Source organism: Hyperolius riggenbachi, chromosome 10, assembly GCF_040937935.1.
Source record: "Hyperolius riggenbachi isolate aHypRig1 chromosome 10, aHypRig1.pri, whole genome shotgun sequence".
In the NCBI taxonomy this organism is placed as follows: domain Eukaryota; kingdom Metazoa; phylum Chordata; class Amphibia; order Anura; family Hyperoliidae; genus Hyperolius; species Hyperolius riggenbachi.
In genome coordinates, this window is record NC_090655.1 from 82,022,730 (window position 1) to 82,044,586 (window position 21,857).

At 43.8% G+C, this 21,857-nt stretch overlaps 1 protein-coding gene across 1 annotated transcript in view; it reads right to left on the reverse strand.

Moving 5' to 3' along the window:
• Nucleotides 1–21,857, reverse strand: part of REEP3 (receptor accessory protein 3) — a 196,985-nt gene that overhangs the window by 88,343 nt on the left and 86,785 nt on the right. The gene's annotated exons all lie outside the window — the stretch shown is intronic.

A 21,857-nucleotide genomic window follows, 5' to 3' on the forward strand; every position in this document is an offset into this window, starting at 1 on the left:
GGTACTGGGTCAGGCGTTTGTGAACCAGACGCTCAAGGAGTTTTGAGGCAAAGGGCAGAAGGGAGATAGGACGGTAGTTGGAGGGTAGCGAGGGGTCGAGGGAGGGTTTCTTGAGCAGGGGTAGTACAGTGGCCTGCTTGAAGTCTGAGGGGAAGGTGCCTGTGGATAGGGAGAGGTTGAACAGGGTAGTGAGGACTGGGGCCAATTCCGTGAAGTGAGGCTGGAGTAAATCAGAAGGGATGGGGTCAAGGGGGGAAATAATGGTATGGGAAGTCTGCAGTAGGTGGTTGACTTCCTCGGTGGTAGTAGGAGTGAAGGTTTGAGGGGAGGATAGGGTGGAGGAGGAGCTGGTTGGGAGGGGGTGGGAGTTGTAGATTGGAGATTTCCTGGCAGATAGAGACAATTTTGTTGGTGAAGTGGGTGGATAAATCTGTGGCAGAGAGGGAGGAAATGGAGGGTGGGGGGTTGGGTTTAAGCAGGGAGTTGAAAGTGGCAAAAAGACGCCGGGGGTTGGAAGCTTGTGCTCCGATGAGCTTGGTAAAGTATTCCTGCTTTGCCTGAGCAAGGGCAGTGTTGAACTGCAGCAGGTTGGTCTTGTACTGTAGGAAATCCTGGTTAAGTCTAGTTTTTCTCTATTTCCGTTCAGTGGCGCGTGTTTTCCTCTGGAGGTTGCGAGTATGGGTAGTGCGCCAGGGCTGGGGGTTAGGGGTCGGTTGCGGCGAAATATTGGTGGAGCAGCTTTCTCTAGGGCTGATGAGAGAGTTTGACGATACTGAGCTGCAGCAAGATTAGGACAGGTTAGGGTGGGGAGAGTGGAGGAGAGGGCATGGAGGGAGTCAGCAAGGACACTAGGGTTGAGCTTGCTAAGGTCTCGCTGCCATCGACCAGGTGGGTGGGTGGCTAATTTGGAGGTGCCTTCCGTGAGGAGGTTGAAGGTGGGAAGGTGATGGTCTGAGGGTGGAAAGGGTGCGATGTCAAGGTCTGCAATGGTGGTGGATTTAGTGAATATAAGGTCAAGAGTGTGACCTGCAGTGTGAGTGGGGGTGTTGGCGTGTTGTACTAGTCCAAGTGAGTTGGCAATGGTGAGTAGCCGGATCACAGCGGAGCTCTGGGCTTCATCGATGGGAATATTGAAATCCCCAAGGATGATGGTGGGGAGGTCAGAGGAGAGGATGTGAGGGAGCCAGGAGGCAAGGTCATCGAGAAATTGTGGGGTGGAGCCCGGAGGGCGGTATAAGACCGCAACAATGGCAGGGAGGGGGTGGTAGAGGCGGATGGTGTGGGTCTCAAATGATGTGAATTGTAGAGAGGTAGGTGGGGTGAGGACACGGAAGGTGCAGGATGGGGAGAGGAGCAGACCCACCCCTCCCCCGGTCCTGTTGTCTGGTCTGGGGGTGTGACTGAGGTGAAGCGCCCCATAGGAGAGGGCAGCCTCTGCAGCAGAGTCAGAGAGGGTGAGCCATGTCTCAGGGAGTGCGAGGATGGTGAGGGATTTGGAGAGGAAGAGGTCTTGGACTGCTGTAAGTTTGTTGCGGACTGATCTGGCATTCCAGAGACCGCAGGGTAGGGGGAGTATATGTTTGTGGGTGGGATAGATGGAAATAAGGTTGGAGCGAGGATGGGTGTTGAGGTTATTTGTGGACAGAGGGCTGTAAAGTGTATGAAGCAGGTCAGCAGGGGATGCTTGTCGGGCAGCAGGCTGTGGCCCAGGATTGGGTGATATATCACCAGCTGCAAGTAAGAGTAAGAGGGAGAGAGTAAGCAAATGTGAATGAGATTTAAATGTTTGTGAGGTTTGCTTTGGTAAGAAAAACAAAGTTCTGATGATGTGAAACTGTTAAAGAAACACCAAGCCTTTTCAGTTCTGAGTAGATTTTTAGTCCGGCGGTTCACTTTAAGGTAGTCATACATGAGGTTGGGCAGATTCAAGCAAGAAACAAATCTCTCTGTCAGCTAGCATACACCGCAGGCCGATACCCGATCAATTTCAGCATGAAATCTCTTGGGAATCGGCAGAGCCCGCCACATCCGCTGCCTTGCCTCCATTACTCTAGTGTATAAATGTGCATGTATGTGTGTATGCATACATAACCTGTCCTGTGTCGCGGTGCCCGCCCATCTTCCAAATCCGCTGCTCTTCATTAGCCCTGTACACGCCCCTGTATGGGGCTAATGGAAGAGCAGCGGATTTGGAAGACTGAGGGGCACCGCGACACAGGACAGGTAATGTATGCATACACACATACATGCACATTTATACACTAGGGAAACAGCTCCAGGGGGTTAGTCACTCGTTTCCATAACGCTCGCTGATACCGCTGCACACCTGATCAATCACGACAGCCTGACATCAGCAAGCATGACCAATCAACATGCTCAGCCCAAAATTACATCGTAGATCAGGTGTGCACTTGGTGGCACTGATTTTCATCCAATTTGATTACAATAATCAAATCTAATGGTCAATCGGCCACCAAGTCGCCTCATTTAGATTAGCATCTTTTGGGACGTGGGGAACCTCATCTACAATCCTTAATACTACTCATACCTCCCAACTTTTTGAGATAAGAAAGAGGGACACTTAAGCCCCGCCCCTAATCACACCCCCGCCACAACCCTAGTTATGCACATCATAATATCATATTTCATAAGAAAAATGTGTTTTATAATTCAAACCACACCGCTATGTTCTATCCTGGTGCATTGTCCTGCATATTAACATTTTAAAACAAGAAATATATCAATTTAAAGGGAACCTGAACCGAGCAAAACACAAATACAGTAACTTCAAATGAACATTACATAGTTACCTTGCCACCAGTTCCACTCCGAAGCTCACCATTTTCTTCTGACAATGATCCCTTCCAGTTCTGACAACATTTTGTCAGAACTGAAATATATCAGTTGCTATCAGTTATGGCTGATAGGACACCTGATGTGCCAGGTAATGTCCATGTTTCCCTATGGCTCAAGTAGGAGATATTACTTAAGGGCCCATTCACACTTGAGCATTTTGCCGGCGATTTTAGCAAAACGCTCAATCGCTAGCGCTTTTGAAAGCGCTAGTGCAGTGAAACCTTATGGGCTCGTTCTTACTTGGGGCGATTTGCGCTAATCACCACAAATCGCTAAACGCAAACGCGTAGCCTGCACCATTTTCAGGCGATTTCCTGGCGATCGCGTTTCAGTGCCTAGCAAAACGCGATTGCGAAAAAAATCGCCAAGTGTGAATGGTGATTTTTTTCCCATTAATCGCACAAAATCGCTATAGCAAAATGCTAACAAAAGCGCTAACGTTTTGCGATCAGCAAGTGTGAACGGTCCCTTACAGTGTGCTGACCAGAAAGCTGTTATGGGGTAATGGCCATTTTCAAAATGGAGGACAGAGATTTCCACTGATCACAGTTGACAAACAGGACGCAGGAGAGGAGAAAGAGACTGAGGAGTAGACTACACAGGAGGCAAGTATGACCTCTGTATGGTTATTTTTACTTTTCATTTTCAGTTCAGGTTTCCTTTAAAGGGTGGAAATATAGTTTAGAGTAAAATACATTTTCAGTAGATACAATACATATATTTACATAGATCTGTACAAGAGTCCTTAAAGAGGGACAACTGAGGAAGAAAGAGGGACAGAGAGATTGGGTTCCCAAAGAGGGACTTGTCCCTCCAAAAGAGGGACAGTTGGGAGCTATGATACTACCCATTTAGACTTACTAGGGTCATGGTTTTTCAAAATCGGCAAAAATGAATCAGATCATAAAGATTGTACAGTGTTCGGTAAAACATGCAAAAGCAGCACTGCTGTTAAACTCTACTGCTGCAAATTCTGCCTGTATGAGAAACTGTAGACCTAAAGTACCACAGAGCCCCCCCCCCCCTCCCCTACCTTCCCTAGCTGATGAGGAAGGGGGGAGGATTGCCTATATGCAAGTCCATGAGCCATTTGATTTTCCCTTGGCTATATGCATTAGAGCACATTCACAATTTCCAGCCAATAAATCTCAATCACTCCTCCGCAGGCTTTCATTTTCTGCATCCATAAAAGTATAACCTTACACAACATCAATACCATCTGGCCATCCGATGCAAAGCAATAGAAACACTTCTTCAAATATCTATATAGGAGAAAAAAAAAAGTAGTAAGGAATAAAAGACGCAACCAGAAGGCGTTCCTGATGGAGGAGGCGCTCAGTAATTGGATGTTCGACGTGTATGTTACATAATGCGCTCAGTGGGAAATGTTATTGCAAACCAATGAAACCCTCATAGACATGCAGTATGTCCTCAGGAATTCATTACACATTGGTCTCATGCAGCTGGAAGCAAATTGAAAACCAGACACAATGATGGCGTGTTGAACAGAGGAAAGGGGGGGGGGGGGGGGGGACTGAATGCTGAACTGAATTATGAAAAACAGTACATTTCATTATTTCTCCATCCAGGGCTCATCCATCATTCCGTGCCAATCTTCAGCAGACATCAATCAAGACTGCTTCTTAATTAAAAAAAAAAAAAAATCCCGGCAAGATTATTATAGGTTCACTATTTAGGTTTAGAAAAAGGCGTCTATGAATGTTCTGCATGAAAATCAGCCAGCTATTGTTCACCTGATTGAATGTAGCGCCACTTGAAGCGTCTCGGCAGGCATGGCATTGATGCACATGTGACACTGGCTTCCTAATAGACACGGCTATAATGGAGAAAAGTGTGGAGAGAAAGGAAATTTCCGACAGCACGTGTAGACGAACACAGATAGGAGCGCTGATCGGATCTCAGGCAGGAAGACCCAAGAAGGGTCCTTATAAGGACACTGTGAGATTGGGTGATGCATGAATATATCTATGATAGGTAGATGGATATTTTATACGCCTTTACACAGCAAAGTAATTTTCTTTTCTTTTATTTCTTAAAGTGTACCTGAGATGGGGATTATAAAGAAAATATACCTACCTGGGGCGTCCTCCGACCCCGATCGCTCCCACGCCGTCCTCTTCTTCCTCTCTCTGTTCACCCGCAACTGGCACTGGAAAATCCTGCAGTAGAGGCCAGTCGGAGCAGGCTCAGTCCAGCCAAGGTACGCTACCCTGTCTCGCTCCCATCACCAGGAGCGTTCTGCACCTGCGCAGTCATTTTCCAGGTCCATTTGGGGGTGAACGGAGAGGCAGAAGAGTACAGCGTGAGAGCAATCAGGCCAGAGGGGGGCTGGAGGAAGCCCCAGGTATGTATATTTTCATTATAATCCCCCATCTCAGGTTCCTTTAAGCAAAATAGCAGTAGCGCAACTAATGAGCTTGGAGCCCCAGGCACTCTATTGATATGGAGCCCCAAAACCTACCAAGGACAGCTGCAGCGTCAGAGAGGTGTATTTCGAGTTAGGAAACAGTTTGTTAAAAGGGAAACCGAGGTGGGAGGGATATGGAGGCTGACATGTTTGTTTCCTTTTAAAAAGGAACTGTAACCAGGGATTGAACGTCATCCCAATCAGTAGCCAATATCACCTTTCCAGCGAGAAATCTTTATCTTTTCTCAAACAGATCATCAGGGGGCTCTGTATGGCTGATATTGTGGTGAAATCCCTCCCACAGAGTGATGTCTGGACCTAGGTCCTGACATCACACTGTGGGAGCCTTGTTGCATTGTGGCAAATAACAGTTACTTCCAACTGCCAAAAAAGCAGCATCCCCTTCCACAGAAACACCTGCGAGCAGTAAAGATGGCCCCATGTGATATATTTCAGAATGTAATTAAGGGAGATTAAAGATTTTACAATGGGCAAACACTGAATAAATCATAAATCATTTATAAATAATGATTGTAAAAATTAAGCACTTTTTTTTCATTAAGTTATTTTCACTGCAGTTCCTCTTTGAAGGAACACTATTAAAACAAGTGTTCTAAAATGACAATGTACAAATAATGTTTAAGTAGCTGTGTAAACATGTTCCTACCGCTCATGTTAAATATCAGAGGCAAAAGCTGTAATTCATTGTGTGTAGATTTTAGGTACGTTTGGAATGTCTCATCTGCATAGGTGAATCTCTGAAGTCTGACATGCTAAGAACAGAGTAATATTGAAGCAGAGTTATATTAAAAGCTTGACATGTTTCACACACACAATTAGAAATGTTTATGTTGCACATAAGATACATTTCCTCTGCTCTCTGCAGACAGCTCAGTCAGAGACACAGGCAGAGCTTTCTCTCTCTCTCTAACACACACAGAGTTAACAGATGAAGTGTGAGGGAATTCCCCCTTCCCACATGGTTCAGTCTGCCTTCAGAATTGCATCAGAAAAGTGTGAAAGGAATTAGATAATAGTAAATAAAGAGATAAGTATTCAAATGTGTACACCAGTCCTTAGCAGCCCTTCCCAAAAATTTCCTATCTCAATTGAAAAAAAACCATGTTAATCGATAGTGTTCCTTTAAGCAAAATATCAGTGGAGTAACTAAGGAGTTTGGGGCTTCAGTACAAGGCCATACACAATGCTTGTTTCAGGTGTGTGATTCAGACCCTACCGACCAGAAAGATCAGAGGGACTACCAGGCAACTGGTATGGTTTAAAAGGAAACAAATGTAGCAGCTTCCACAGGTCTCACACCTCAAAACTATGCAATGCCCATAAAGAGGTGACCATGGTCAGCATAACACCAATGAAAAGCTATTAAGATTGATGAAGCAGGAACCCAGTGTGCCCTGCTGGTCCAGGGGCCCCAGTGCAGTTGCAACCTCTGCATTCCCTATTGCTATGCCACTGCAAGATAGAGGAGAACAGATAGCTTGACAGGATGCTATGGATAAAAGAAAAGCATTGCTCATTTTACTAAAAATAATTTATACAATAAGTGTACTTTGTTTACTGAGAGTTCTGAAGATATACGTGGTATCCCAGAGTGCTCTGGGAGGAGAATACCACATAGCTAATCAGCCAAGGCTGAATATCATTTAACCACTTTATCCACCATTACAGTATATCTACGTCCTCGGTGACTTCATCTAAGCCACGGGTCAGTAGATATAAGTCTTGTAGCAGAAGCAGTGCAGTGCAGGATTGGGCTTGCTCCTGTGCACATTTCTGGCACTATCTGATGCAGCACTAATTGGTGAATGGGAATATATGTTTCCTGAGCTAATGAGATTGATTTTTACCATTAAAAATACTTTTATTTTCTCATTTCATAGTGAAAAATACACACTGTGGCCTGGAACACACCAGAGGAGTTTTTCTGAGAGTTTTGAGTTTTTAAATCTGCTGCTAATGTTATCCTATGTGTCTGTGCACACTGGAGCAATGAGGTTTTGTAAAAAAACCCATAGCATTACATTGGGAAGAGCTTTTAGAGGTTTCAAAAGCTCTTCCCAATGTAATGCTATGGGTTTTTTTACAAAACCTCATTGCTCCAGTGTGCACAGACATATAGGATAACATAAGCAGCAGATTTAAAAACTCAAAACGCTCAGAAAAACTCCTCTGGTGTGTTCCAGGCCTTTAGCATTATTTCAGAATCAAATATCTTCACCATAAATTGAGACAGGAACATAATCTACGTTTTGTGATAAGCGGTAAGAATAGCCAAACAAAATTTGTGTTTTTCATCTACAGTAGCATTTTTTATTTTTAAACTGGAATTGGTAAAACTGAGAAATGTGTTTTTTCTATTTTTTTCCTTGCTTTCCCATTAAAATTCATATAAAAAAAAAATTGTTTGAGAGAACAAATGGCATACAATGAAAGCCTAGTTTGTCTTGAAAAAAAACAATATATATTTCATTTCTGTGTCATTAGTAGGGATAAAGTTATTTCTGATTAAATAAGGACATAGCTAAAGTGTCAAAACTGCTCTGGTCCATAAGTGGGAAACGAGGTCTAGATGTGAAGTGGTTAATATACCGAAATATATAAAGGATGTGTTTCCGATGCTGAAACCAGGAAATTTACCATAAAAGTAGGTATCCTGAATAATTCACTGCATTCTCCTATATGCCACCAAAGTGCCTTTAATAGCCAACACGATGCTGGGTACTCAAAAACTACAGTATAACGGAAAAAGCCATAAAATGTGTCACTATAATGAAGCAAAAACGAACAGGCATGTTACGAGTCAGAAGCAATCGGAATCTGCATTTCAATGAATTATTTCCTATATCAATCAAGGTACAGTATTGCTCTGCCAGCACTGCCATATAGAGTTCATTCAGCCATAGCAACACATCAGCTGGGCCAGCTGCATGGTATTTCCCCAGGAGCCCAAATCCTTAGCAACCGCTGAAATCTAAAGATCTAAAGGTTCTCAGATCTAATCTCCAATTCCACTGACATCTGCTGCTTTACTTTAACTACAGAAAAACAAAACAAACGATAAATATGGCCTTTTTTGGGTGACCCAGACAAGCTAGTTTTACAAACAATGACACAGCCATTGACATGTGTGGAAAACCCTAAAAATGGGAAAGCTCAGCTATAAATTATACAAGGATTCCAACAATATGATTATTATTTATATATGAAGCTCTGTCATATTCTGTGCCATGTATTCTTATGTGCAATAATGATCAGAAGTTCTACACAAGCCAGCCTTGGCAACAGTGCATGAAGCAATGTGTGGTCACCATAGCAACCACAGTGGAGTCTACTAATCAGCTGACTAGGACACCAAAGTCATAATGTTCTCCCTACTAAAAATCGCCCGAAATTGCAAAATGGAAATTAAATGGCAGTTCCAAAGCATTGTCTAACCAGTAAAATACATCAAGTGTTAATAAAATAGCAGTTAAAGTCCAATGCATCAAAAGTAACTATCTAAAAAAAAAAAAATGTTTAATGGACTTTTCTCTTCAGCACACCTATAAAATATGTCTAGTTTACTATTTGAAAAGAGAAACTATGCCAGCAATACAGAAATGAAAATAATCCCTCTGTGAGGAAGTCATAAAGCAGCCCATTCCAATCAATAACTGCTCTGATGTTTCTGAGATGCAGCTATAATAGTAACTTCATTATAAAACAAAGATTTTTTTTTTTTTACCAGCAATACACTCTGAGCTGTAAGGATAGCAGTCTGCAAGGATAAATTGTGCGGTAACAGGCAGGCCCATCTAGCTTGGCTATGCCTATAATCAGAATAACCATGTGACCCAGGGCCACCATCAGAAAGGTTTGGGCCCCATACTGGGCAAACCTACTGGGCCACCGTCACTCCCCTCTGCCCCCACATGGTAAATCCCAATCTCTGAAGGCCTGAACACACTAACGTCTGTGTGTCCGCTTTTCACTGGCTCCCATGGCTGGGAGCATTCTGCGTATGCTCAGTTCTGACTGTAACTGCACTTGCACAGAATGTTCCCAGCTATGGGAGCACGATGAAGGAGGCACATAGCCCAGAACAGTTCATGTGCAGCGCCCCACAACCCAGCTGGATTGAGCAGACTTCACAGGAACAGGAGCTTGTATTGGACTGGAAGGGTATTGAGGGAGCTGATGGACTACCGGGGGCTGGAAGGAGCACCATGTAAGTAAAAATTCTTTTCTCCCATTCTTCTCACGTTTACTTTAATCACTGACTAAAGTCACTCAAGGTTGCCCAAGGTTTCCTCACAGAATAGGTGCAGGCTTACTGAGCAGGAAAAGCAGAGATTCGAACCCTGGTCTCGTGGCTGGATAGTGTTATGACACAGGAGACCTGGGTTTGAATCTTAACTCTTCAGGCCTGAGCCCACTAATGCAGTTGTGTCCGCTTCTCTCCGCTTTTCAGCATCTGTAACATTGATGTGTAACTGAAAAGCGGACACAACTGCGTTAGTGGGCTCAGGCCCTTCCTGTTTAGTTAGCCAGCACCTATTCAGTGGGAGACCTTGGGCAGGACTGGCTAACGCAGCTACTGCCTATACAGTGCACTCTAGTGGAGCTCTGGTACGTTGAGTCTGCCAGAAGAAAAGCATGATATAAATGTTATTTGCCTTGTCTTGCCTCCAGTGTCAGCGGCAGAGCCCTTAACCTGTACACTGTCAAGCCACAGTAGCCTCAGATCACTAAGCTTTATCAAACACTTTATCAAACGTTTGATAATTTACCTCATGGGTAAAATCTAATTTTTAATTCACTAAAGTTTTATAGAGTTATTGAACGTTTTATTGACAAAACATTCAATAAATATATAACACCTTAGTGAATTGCAAAATTAGATTTTACCCATGAGGTAAATTATCAAACGTTTGATAAAGTGTTTGATAAAGCTTGGTGAATTGAGGCCAATGAGTCTGTGGGATGTTGGAGGTAATACAGAGGCCTCTTACGTGAACACTTTATTTATTTTTTGAAGCAAGGTCTACTTTAACTAAAGCGGTATCTTACACTGTCGGCCAAGTAGCTCCATGTCTGCCATGTACACCGCCTCCCTCTTGGAAAACCAGTCTTGTAAATGTGACGATTAATTGCTTTGTACAACTACCAACAACATAATACAGAAAAAATAAGCTTAGAAAAGACAGACTTTTCATAATTGCTACTCTTTTATGGCGCTTCTTTAAACATGATTGATCATTACAAGGCTAGAAGCTAACAGGAGCCAACACTAGCGGGACAGCTAATTTTCACCTTACCATCAAGTTTCATTTACGCCAGTTTCCATGGCAACCTAGTAACGAAAGCATCAGCCTAGTTTCCGTATCCTAGCAAAATGTAATTTTATCATTGAAGAGAAAGGATGAAAAAAAAAAATCTCCAGTCTCCATGGAGAGATGTTCCAGCAGCATTCTCATTCGTCCGTTTCCTTCTAGCGTCTGCAGAATCAATTTACAGTACACAAACAAGGGCATCTACTGAATGGGCCACACGCTATTCCTATCTCTAAATATACAGCGAGTGCCGGAAGTCATCAGCTGTGGCGGAAACAAAGTACAATGTGCTGAGACAAGGCAGCGGTTATTGAGTGCGCTCATTCACCAGTAATAAGCTGCCATTAGGCTGAATCTGGCCATTGCCACAAATCAAACTCATTTCGTCATACAGCAATTCCAGAAGCCAAACAAACAATACAGACAGGGAGCAGGGAGGTTAGAGTTTCTGTAATCGTCACAAGAATCTTCAGTGACTGCTGAACATTTTATAAAAACATTATTTTAAATGAATCATGCACATAAAGGTTCTATAAAAAAAAAATTGTTGCACTGTTATATATTAGCGTAAGTGCTGCACCAGCTCAGAAATTCTCAGAAAAAGCCAACTCCTATTGCCGGCTGTCAGGGGGTAGCATGCGACACTGAGCTCTCATGTAAAGAGCATCTGTAACCCAGTATTGAATTTCCTCCCAAAAAGTAGCCGATACCCCCTTTCCCACGAAAAAACCTTTACGTGAATAGATCATCAGGGGAGGTCTGTACGGCTAATATGGCGGTTGAACCCCTCACACAGTGTGATGTCATGACCATGGTGCTGACAATTGGCTGTCTGTGAACCTCATTGCATTGTGGGAAATAACAGCTGTTTCCAACTGCCAAGCAAGCAACATCTCCCTCTGTGCATATGTAGATCTATAAATAAAAAAAAATAAAAACACTTTTAGCCTATTGCATTGTTAGGGGGGTGTGGTTATAGATAATGACAGTAAGTTCTGTCTGTTTTTTTTATGTCTGCCAGTAATAAAGATGATTACATGCAGGCTGCTGATTGTGGATCAAACATGAACAAATTATAGGCGAATATCAATTATTTCTTGATCTCACTTCTATTTTTTAACTTCTCACTTTGTAATGAATTGATTTTTTTCCCCTTTTCGCTAAAGTTCCTCTTTGAAAGTATATGAGAGGTGAACCTTGCGTACAGAAACAGATCCTTACCTAAGAGGGAAGCCTCTGGATCCTACAGAACCTTCCCCGTCTCGCGTTGCCATTAGCGGACCCCCAGAAGATTATCGGCGAGGGCTTGTCTGTAGGAACTTCGAGGCCGGGCTCCTCTTCAGGCACGAACACAGCTGTACTGCGTCTGCGAAGCAAGCCTCACGCATAAGCAGCTCCATGCTACTGCACTCAAGCCAGAAGAGGAACTTGGCCCCAATGTTACGGAGGGTCCTGGCCAGTGGCAGAGAACAGTGTGAGAAGCTTCAGGAGGAACCAGAGGCTTCCCTCTGCTTATGTAAGGATTTACTTTAGGACATTTATTACATCTTGGGTTATCTTTGAGCCACATATTACCATCTTAAAATTATTTCCAGAATGCATTCCTTCCTCACATCAGAAGCTTATAAAATGCAAGTGCATATGCTCTACTCATTTCCCACCTCTACTATTGCAACATCCTACTCTCCAGTCAAAAATTAGGCTGTTCCCTCTTCAGACTTTACTGAGCTCTGCTGCCCATCTCCTCCACCTCTCCTCCTGCTCCTCTGAGGCAGCCCCTCTATGCCCATTTCTCCATTGGCTGCCAATCACCCATAGTATCCAGTTCAATCTCCTAACCAAGTCATACAAAACTCTACAAGCGGTCCCCTTCATATATTTCCACACTAATCTCCACATACCCACCCAGGACATTCACTCATTCCATGAAACCCTCCTGACCTCTAGCCTGGCCTCCTCTGAAACCCAGGACTCCACACAAATGTCACCTCTCCATCTCCCATTGCTTATCTTATGTTAAGAGACTGGAAACTTTCACTTGTACCGTTAAATTTCATCTCTTCATAAACGTTTATCCTTTGACATAGCCAGATGTTGAGGATCACTGTCTCATCTGCTATCCCCTTCATAACTTTACTTAGTGTCTCCACCCCACTACATTCTAGATTGTAAGCTACAAGGGCAGGGCCCTCCATAGTGTTTGCGGTTTCTATTGTGCTTTATCAAACTAAATTGGGCAAGTATTGGACCCTTAACCCAATTTTGACCAAACAATGACCAATTTTAATACCTCCCTGTAGTATGAGAGTTTACCAACACAATCTGTTCATAGTTTTCAAAAATCTATTGGCCCTCATACTACATGGAGGTGGTAAAATTGGCCAGTCATAGGCAAAGCCAGATTTATACTTTTTCCGCCCCTACGCCAAGTATGTTGAGGCTCCGCTTCCATGTTCAGCAGTGCACCTCCCATTTTATGTGCAGCCCCCTCTTCCATGTGTACCATCCATGCATGCATGCAGCCCCTCTTATGTACAGCTCCCTTGAGCACTAACTTCCTTTTTCATGTGCTACTCCCCATCTGCAGCTGACTTTTTATTTTCATACGTAGCAACCACATTTCTTGTCCAGGTGCCTCCTTGGGCTGTACCCGCCCAAGGCCCGGGCCTTTGTGGGCTGCCCAGAAATCCGGCCCTGGTCATAGGTCAATCAAAATCGAAAGTGTGTACCTACACAAAACAGCTCTAAAGACCAGTTAGTTCAGCAAACAATTCAGGCTATTTTTCCTTTATTTTGCCATCAATCGGGAGACATAGCAAGAATATTCCTTAAAGCATTTAACCAAACCCTCCCATTACAGAGATTAGTACTGTGATTGCATTGTGGTAATCGGGCCTGGGCCGCACATATAAACTTATCATATGGACAGCTGGAGACCTCATCAATCAGAGCAGCCGCCACACAATCCTGACCTGGATTCTAAGACTATTTATATGTAAATGAAGCCTCCTTACTCCTCAGCAGCAGCCTCTCCCCGTTGTGTGCTCTCATGCTATTTGTCTCCAGGAATGTGAGCCCTGGTGGCTTCCTACGTCCTCTGGATTCCTTCCAAGACGCAGGTCTTATGAATTATTTACTAGAAACATCTCTGCTGCTTGCTGGAGAGGTGCAATGCTCCATCCTCCACCAAAGGATCAATCCCCGGTCCCTGAGAGGGAGCGAGTCGGGGCACACAGGACGCCTTGTTTATAAATCATGGAGGAAGAGGAGCCGAGCCGCTTGCTTTTATTTAGGAAAATGTGTTCATCCAGCTTGACGTGAGGGGGAAATTCTGCCTGGAAGAGCTCTGCCTAATCCTCTTTGTTTCTTCTTATAAACTGACAATGTCACAGGAAATGTATTACTGCATTTGAATTAGGCCAGGAATTATTTCTTCTAATTCCATATAGCATGGCAAGCTGTTTTGCCTGTAATAATACTCACGGTTCATTCCAGAAGGTGGCTTGGAACGGTAATACCATCGCAGGGCAGGAAATGTAGATAATTCTGTGCAAGGCTGCAGCAACCACTGTGCTCACTGCAAGGGATCTGGTGTCTTCTTTGTTCTATTTCAGGGTGTGATTGGGAAGGAGATCAGCACTATGGAAAGTATGGCCAGTAACTCTGCACCTCAGGACAAGAGAGGGCTCATTCACATTATACAGTGCAGGTGGTTATACGCTGTACAACAACGCCAGAGCGCTTGCAGTCCTGTGCATCGTAATGATGACCTCATTTATTAGGGCCTGTTCACCTATGAGCATTGCGCTGGGTAAAGGCATGGCAACGCCCTCTCTCCGTTGCAGAATGTGTCCCCTCAGACTATGGGGTATATGCAATAAACTGCATTAAAGTAGTATTGTCAGTCAAAAAATAAAATTCCATCTACCCACTGCTCTGAGTTTATTATGCAGTCTACAACCTGACCCTGCATTGCAAGCATTCCAATATAATCATAAATGTATCTGCTTTAATGAATCTTATCTCAGTCAGCCTGGCTCTATTGCCGAGGAGAGGGAAGCTCGTCATCTCCCCTCTCCTATTCCTGCTTCTCACTGATTGGCTGAGGGCAGTTCAGTGTGACAGGAGGCAGAGACGGGAAATACACCTCACCCCTCTGCAGAAGCTGCTAAAATACGATCTACGCTGTGCTCACATGTGTTTACAAAGCAAGCTAGATATGACAGTGCCGTTTTTAGAAGGGAAAAAAAAAAAAAGTAAGGGAGGATTGGCTTCAGTCAGAGGTAGTAAAGATGGAAAATGCCTGAAACAGTTTTCTCTTTACTCACAATATAAAATTCACTGAGATCAAATGTGGACAGTATAATACATATATTATGTAAGTAGAACAAGTATTTATCTGCTTGTATATGTGTTTTTTTCCTGTGATTGTAAGGCTGTCCCTGCTGCTTTAAGCAGTATTGCGTGTGTAAAGTCTTAGCGTACGATGAGTAGAGCGGAATGGTTTGCATGTAACATATTGTATTCTGCTCTATTCATCATGCGGTAAGATTTTACACATGTAATTCAGTTTATTGCATACGCTACTATGTGCTTTATGGCACATTATGTAATTTAAACGCTGTGCTGCATGCATTTTGCTGTACAGCATGCATTATAATTAAAGTGGCTGAAGATACATTATGATTAGAGCATCCCCATTAAAACACAGGCATAATGCACAATGCATGCAGTGTAAATGGGTGCTCCTCACTAAATGTGGTGCACACAGTGTGAACCAGTCCAAGGCCATTGGGTTTCCCCTTGCCAATATTCTATGTTACGCTGTCTACATAATTGTATCTGTTATTGAAGCCTCTACTGCTGGATTTTTATTTTGTTTTTGTTTTTTTTTTATTATGATTTTGTTGGTTGCTTCCAGTTTCCTAAAGTGTGATTGCCATATACTCCCAAAACTAAAATTTCACTTTTTTTTTTTTTTTTTTTTTGTAAATAAGCAAACACATTTGAAAGTATTCCCAAGCTTTTCCTGCGTGTAAAGACGTTTACTTTCACTGCTACAGAGAGCAGTAGAGAGAAGTAGAACCCTAATTATCTCTGGTTCATTGACAAACGTTATCATAAGTTACTGAAATTTTAATTTTGTGAGTATAATCCCACTAAAGTTTGATATGTGATGACAGGAGCTGTGTCTACAAATCATTTGGATTGACAAATATTGCCCATCTGTGTGTATCTTAATAAAGGGTGGGAATCTTAACAGAATAATCGTGGATAAACCTGTCTTCACTCTAACAGGCAGCCTCTGGCACCCCTATCAAGCTCCAAGCAAAGCCAACTGTCAGAGCAGTTGCCTGGAGCTTGCCCAGTATGAAGTGGCTTTGCCCTGTATACTAGATGTTCCTCAAGAGGGGAACTAGTCAAAGAAAAAAATAAATAAATAAATAAATAGACAGAGGTAACTAAATCGGGAGTAATGCAAGTACAGACACCCTTTTACAAGAGCCATTCTCTGTTTAATATTTTTATCTGCATTTAGGGTGTGCCTTAATTTGGTCATTTTGAAGTCCGTACGAATTGCATGGAAACCAGTTAAAGACCTTAACTGCCATCATGCCAAAATTGACCAGACTCTCAGAACAAGGTTTTTAACATTTCGTGCAATACGTCTTAGAAAAATGAATACACATATTGCTCACTTTATATACACAATGCAATTTCAACACACATACCCAAATGCTCACATCTTGTCGAAATGTGAGACATTTTTCAGAGCAGTACAGTTAAAGAAATCCAAACAAGCATGAATTGGAGACTTATTTTCTAAATAAAGATATAACCAAACACAACAGGCAGTCATAACAAACACAGAAAAGCCACAAACATGTCAATCTACAGCAGTGACAAAAGCCCACACTTCTAAAGTCTTGATAATCCCACAGCCGGTTTTCCTCAGACCCAACAAACGTCTTGGCAGAACACAAAGACATGTTGGGAGACGGGAAGCAATCCTTCGTTAAAATGATGACTCTGAGGCCCGAAAAGGGAGTTTTGCTCAATTATTATTGGCAAGAACAGTTTTGCTTGCATGAGTGTTAGGGCTGCCACAAGCTTCGCATGCAAAAGACAGACCATCTGGCTTCCTTGTCCTTGGGAATTGTGTGTTCTCATGTACTGCGAACAACTTGGATCTCTCAGGAAGTCTACATATTCAACTGTGGAAGTGTTAACCCAATAATTAACAACTGGTCCGGAAACTTAGAACTACAAGAGCCAGTTTACAGTGAAGTGCTTGGAGTATATTTTAATGGATCCCAAAACTGAGATGAGTGCTGCAGGGTGCCCCATAACTGTAGTGTTTGCTGGGGGGGGGGGGGGACACAGAGGTAGATAGTTAGGACCCCGTGTATGTGCTATATCCAAGTTACCTCTACAAGAAGTTCAGATTCATGCCAGAAAGGTATAACAATCGGACACGACCACCACGTATGCTGAAAGCACCAATTTTTACAAGCAAAAGAGGTCTCATTTTATCTCTGCTATCATATTAGTCATAGATTTTTAATTTGGCACAGCATTTGATATGCATTATTTTTATATTCTGATCTAGTTCACCCCATTTAAACCAGGAGGCTGATGCTGTGGGTGAGAAGGCAGGGTTATCTGCTAAGGCTGTAAGCAGGAATATACTCCCTTGTCAGGATCCCACCAATACGGTATCCCCCCCATCTTCCCTAATGTGATTGGGAGCCAGAGGGGGGTAGTATATAGCAAATTAGTGGTGGGAGAAAATGTGGGCCCAGAAAGAACGAGAGCAAGTACATATATTTACACAGCTTCCCTGCGCTCTTCAAGGGGGAAGGGAGGAAGAGGAAAGAGGAAAGTATAGGGGAATAAAAGTGACCAAAAAGCCCTCCTACTAAATAGCAACATCCCGTGTAATTAACCTTCTTAAAAAAAACCTGTACTGAACAAAAGTTCCCCAGGGGGGTGCTCACCTCGTGTGGGGGAAGCCTCTGGACCATACTGAGGCTTCCCCTGTCCTCCTGTGTCCCACGGCGGTCTTGCTGCAGCCCCCGGAACGCACAGGCGACAATTGTCGGGCTGTGCAATATTTACATTTTCTGGCTCCAACAGGGGCGCTGTTGCGGCTCTTACCACAGAAATAGGCAAAAATAGCCAATCTCCGTCGGGTCCACGCTACAGCGCAGGCGACTTGCGCCTGCACAGTAGAGCGGCCCGACGGAGATCGGCTATTTTCACCTATCTCCGTGCAGAGAGCGGATACTGCGCCTGCACTGGAGCCAAGAGGTAAATATTTACATCGCCGGGAGGATTTTTGCCGTCGCCGTGGGACCGAGAAGGACGGGGGAAAACTCAATAGGAACCCGGAGGCTTCCCCCACCCGAGGTGAGTACCCTGCAGGGGAGGTTTTTTCATTACAGATTTTCTTTAAAACAGAAGTTATTTATGATAAGTCTACTTTAAAGAGACTCTGTCAGAATAAAAATAGACCCTCTGGGGGATACTTACCTCAGGAGGGGGAAGCTTCTGGATCATAACGAGGCTTCTGGCTATCTAGCGCTGGAAGCCCCCAAAACCACAGCTGACAAGAATCTTAGCTGTGGCGCCAACAGAAGCAGCTGTCCGCTCAGGCGGAAATAGCCGAGCATCGGGTCTACTCTATTGCACAGGCACCAATCGTCTGCGAAGTAGAGAAGATCTGATCCGGCTCAGCAATTTACACCTGAGCCTGATCACAAAGCCGGTACTGCACTAGATTGTGGTAGGTAAATAAATTGTGTTCGGGACCTTCCAGCGCTGGATCGCCACAATGGGGGGGAAGCCTCACTAGGATCCAGAGGCTTCCCCTCCCGAGGTAAGTATCCCCCAGAGGGTTTTTTTTTTCTTACTGATTTTCTATAACTGAGCAAATGTGATTTCCCACAATGTATCACTACTGCAAATTATCTCCTCATGCCCCAGAAGCCAGTGTATACACTTGCTGGTGTGTAGCAGGCGTTTAGCGGAAAACAAAATATGTCCCTTTTTTTTTTTTTTTTTTTTTTTTTTCTAAATGTGCTCTACCAACTCTGAACAAAACCCCCAAGTCACCCAGACACTAAAAGATAACTTACAGAGAAACCAAGAATTGAACTTCATCCCAATCAGTATCGGATACCCCCTTTCCTTTCCTTTTCTCAAACGGATCATCAGGGGGCTCTGTATGGCTGATTTTGTGGCGAAACCCCTCCCACAGTGTAATGTCAGCGTCACAGCTCTGAGGTCCTGAGATCACACTGTGGGGGCCTTGTTGCATTGTGGGAAATAACAGCTGATTTCAACTGCCAAAAAAGCAAGCAACTTCTCCTTCCAGTGACATCACCTGCCAGCAGTAAAAATGTCACCATATGATGAATGTCTGAATGTAAATCAAGGAGAAGATTTTACAATGAGTAAACACTGACTAAATTGTTTATACATAATTATTGTAAGAATTAAGCACTTTTATTACATTATTTTCACTGGAGTTCTTCTCTTTCTCCTCTTTAAGTAACTTCACTTTAACCAGTTAAAGAGACGCTGAAGTCTCATTAAAATCAAGTTTTTATATTAAAAAGGTATTTAACATGATTGCCCTAACTAAAACGCTGCATCCCCATGGCTGAAATCTAACTAAATCCCCCCAAACTCCCCAGGGCACACTGCGGGGAGCACTTCCATGAGAGGCAGAGCTTTCAGCTGCAGCTCTGCCTCTACACGTGTCTATCAGCGCGTATCTCCGCCTCTCCCCCGCCCCTCTCAGTCTTCCTTCACTGAGAGGGGCGGGGGAGAGGCGGAGATATGCGCTGATAGATGCGTGTAGAGGCAGAGCTGCAGCTGAAAGCTTTGCCTCTCACGGAAGCACACAGGGCAGCAAAATCCACGACCAAGAAAGTCGTGGATTTAGTGAGGGGGAGTTGGGGGGGGGGGGGGTTAGTTAGATTTCAGCAGCAGGGATACAGTGTTTTAGTTAGGGCAATCACGTTAAAGACATTTTTTATATAAAAACTTGATTTTAATGAGACTTCAGAGTCTCTTTAAGTTAGTTAAGAAAAATGATTTATTTTCTGGTCACAGTCCTAGTAGTCACAGTGGTCAGTTGCATAATGCACGCCTTATAAGGAGTGTGAACTGCAATTGAGACTGGACATAGACTTTAATACAAAGCCTGCATACAGCAAATTAGAATAACGTGATGCGTTACAACGCAGTTCTGTGAACAGGCCTTTAGAATTGTACGGGCAGTGAGTTGACATGCAGAATTGAATTATTGTGCAACGCAACTGAGCACCATGAAGCTAGCCTTATAGGTCTTCAATAGGTTATGTTACATTTGACTGCAAAGAATCATCATTGGGAGTTTTGTAGTGAGAACACCATTATTTGCATGCTATTTACTAACCAAATGAGCACTCAGCCATAATTGCTGCTTGTGTGCCCAACAGAGATGTTTACAGCACACGAGATACAACGCTAATTATGCAGCGTTGCTAGAATTAGAATGAGTTGCTCATTTACCAGTTTCTGTTGTAAATCCAAGCCATAAACATGAATGGTGTCAGAGTCATCATGTAGCTATCCAATGGTGTACAGGACACAAGACTCAGAACAGTTTAATGCAGTCCACATCATCTCACACAAAACACAGTATTTAAGATCTGTCCGAAGTGCTTCAGAAATAAAAGATCAAATGCAAACCATAAACATCCATGTAAACCGGCATGTACATGACATCTGCTAACAAGGGATTTTATAAATGTACGAAAACCAGGGCCGGTTGTAGACTTTTTGCTGCATAGCACTCGACAATTTACTCTGCTTCATTTAATGTTCTCACATGACATGCTGCAGCTAAACAATAGCACACTGGCTGGCTGTGAGTCTGTGACAAACAACTCACACTCAGCCACTCTATTTCACTTCATCCAGGACAGCAGTGCCACCTCCTCCCTTCTGCTGTGCAAGTCAAATGAAACACTGCTGCTCTCCTGTCTCCCCTCTCCTCACTCACTGCCAGACTCCTCACACAGCACAACAAGCTCCTTTTCCCCAATGACTACCTCTTCACCTCACTCTCCTCTTGCTTTTCCTCCTTCTCTGACTGCATGCTGTTAGTATAAACATGGTACAAAATTGCTGCCCCTGTAATCTCTGTTCCTGATGCAAATGTGTCACCTTGCTTCATGAGAGAACCGGCCCTGACAAAAACAAGCTCTGTCTCCAAATGCCTACACAGGGCTAGGGAGGCTGGGTCCACACTATGCTCGATGCTCAACTGAGCAGATATGCTGTGTCCCATCAGTGTCCATCAACTCATTGACATTACTCACTGTTGTGCATCCAGTTCACCGCTACCATTTTGGGTCCACTGCCACCACAAACACTAGGCTCCACTGCACGGGACAAGCGCCAGTATAAAGAACCAGCTCCCGGCAGGGGGTCAATTCATTCCCAGTGTGGGCCATCTCTGCGTCAGGTGAAGCAGTAAAACGACTTACCGGTACCCTGCTACTGTACAAACTCTGGGCCTGGTTGTAGCAACTCAGGGGGGACACAAAATTCATGCACCATCTATTTTTTTGTGTGTGCAATACTGGGAAAAACTCTGGGCGCCTAAATCAGGCAAGCAGCTCTGGCACTGAAACAATCGGCGCAGCGCTGCACTGAAATGAGCTGGTTGGCCGGCGGGAGCATCAGGATCCACAATTGTTCTCTATTGCAGTATTGCAGCACTGATCCCATTCAGAGCATTGTAAGAACACTGCTGCGCAATGCATCAGAGGGGTCATTCTATGCCCTTCTGGTAAGTATTGCACAGTATGTGTGCTGCTAAAATGCAAACAGCAATGCTATTAATGGGTACGAGCCTATATGGGGGAAGGGAGAGGGGAGAGCAGGCAATATAATAAAATGTTTCAGTGTAAAGAGGTCCTTAAGGCCCACTTTGTTCTGTAATGCAACTAACTATTCAGTAAACCAACCTGTCAACAAGAACTATGCCCCATGAGTTGGACAGTCCATCAAGCTAAGACCGCTAATTCCCAGCAGCCAAAGCCCCAACAGAAGTTTACCTCTGTCGTACAAGGAGTAAACTACACTCACATTGCTTACATGATAAAGTACTGCTATGAAAGCCCCTGCTGTTACAAACAACCTAAATATGGTACAGCTCAGAAAACTCTGGACAAAAGCCTGTT